At 38.4% G+C, this 1,652-nt stretch overlaps 1 protein-coding gene across 1 annotated transcript in view; it reads right to left on the reverse strand.

Moving 5' to 3' along the window:
- The window catches only part of Axdnd1 (axonemal dynein light chain domain containing 1), a 145,506-nt gene that overhangs the window by 131,826 nt on the left and 12,028 nt on the right, over positions 1-1,652 (reverse strand). The gene's annotated exons all lie outside the window — the stretch shown is intronic.

Raw genomic sequence — 1,652 nt, forward strand, 5'->3', positions numbered from 1 at the left:
TCATCTCTCAACTTGTCCTGAAACCTCCCTATAACCTGATGCCCACTAAATTTATTTGGTATATTTTTGAAGATTGATCACTTCTCTTTTTAAAAACACTCTTTTCCTCTATTTTCTGTGTAATGGAGAGACAAAAATTGTACCATTTTTGGAGCTTTTCTGAAAATCTAAAATTATTTCAAAATAAGTTAAATGAAACAAAATACAGGAAAACAAAGTAAACCCAATAAGTCCTCTTAGCCACAGCACAGGCAATCAGTCTAAGTTAAGCTAAATATACTGTCCTAAGAGACTGGACCTGGAGTAGCTGAATCATAAGGGAAGATTTCCAAGACAGAAAGTAGTCAGCACGGGTTCATCACCACGAAGCCCTGAAATGATTTTCTGTTAGATGGAAGCACGTGTTATGCTTCTAATAGATTCTTTAGAGCTGCCTCAGACTCCAATATTTATGAAGTCTGATCCTTTAACTTTCAGGTTATAGGTTTTTCACAAACTAGAGAGCGTCTTACCTAAACACCAAGCACCCAAGAAATCCCTATTCACCAGACAAGTCCAAACCCCACTGTCGCTGGGTATGGTGGCACACACTTGTAATACCAGAACTTGAGAGGCTGAGGCAGGAGGAACATCATGAGTTCTGTGCCAGCCTGGGCTACATAGTGAATACAGGCCTAGCCTGAGTTACACAGGGAGACCCTGTCTCAAACAAAACAAAGCCCCTCAGTGCCTACTTCAAGCGTAGTATTACATTCATGACAACACTCCTGCCATTTCCAGAAAAGTCAGTGTCCTCTCCCTCTGAACTTCTATTTAGCATGTAGACTTTATCAGAATATATAGAGCAAGCTTTCATATGGTAGATGTAATTAAATATTTGTGAAATTGGCTGACTATTCATAACTTATCACCCAAGTTGTGATACTTCTATAATTGGTATAGTAATTTTGTTATTTAAAATCACTGGGGAAAAAAAAAAACAAGCAAACAAACAAACAAAATAAATAAATAAATAAATAAAATAAAATCACTGGGCCAGGGAGATAGTTCAGTAGAATAAGTGCTAGCCTGGCAAGCGCAGGGTCCTGAGTTCAATCCCTGGTACCACCAAAAAATAAAATAAAATCACAGCAATTTGCATGGAATTGATTTATTATGCAGAGGTCATGACAAAATACTAGTACATTTGACTACATACATCTTTTATCTTCACCAAAACCACCAAAAGAAAAAAAAATCAAAAGTAAACCTATAAAATCACTGATAAAGAGACAATTTGCTTTAAAAATCTTCCTATAAACTAGAAGAAGATTGTTAATTCAATAGAAAACTAAGGAATTCCTCTTAAAAATAAAAAATAAATACAAGTAGCTTTTAAATATATGAAAATAAGAGCCAGCAGTATAGCTCAGTGGACTAAGTGCTTGCTTAGGTAAGCGCAGGGGCCAGGGTTTGATCCCTGGCTTCACAGGCCGTGCTGCCCCCACCCCCGGGTGTGCTGAGCCAGCAATGGAGTCCAGGTGTGATGGCTCATGCCTGTAATCCAAGCACTTAGGAGGCAAAAATCAGGAGGATCACTGTGAACCTGGGCTGTGTAGTGAGACCCTACACACACACACACACACACACACACACACACACACACAAAGAAA

Source organism: Octodon degus, unplaced genomic scaffold (genome assembly GCF_000260255.1).
Source record: "Octodon degus isolate 3935 unplaced genomic scaffold, OctDeg1.0 scaffold00176, whole genome shotgun sequence".
Classification (NCBI taxonomy): Eukaryota; Metazoa; Chordata; class Mammalia; order Rodentia; family Octodontidae; genus Octodon; species Octodon degus.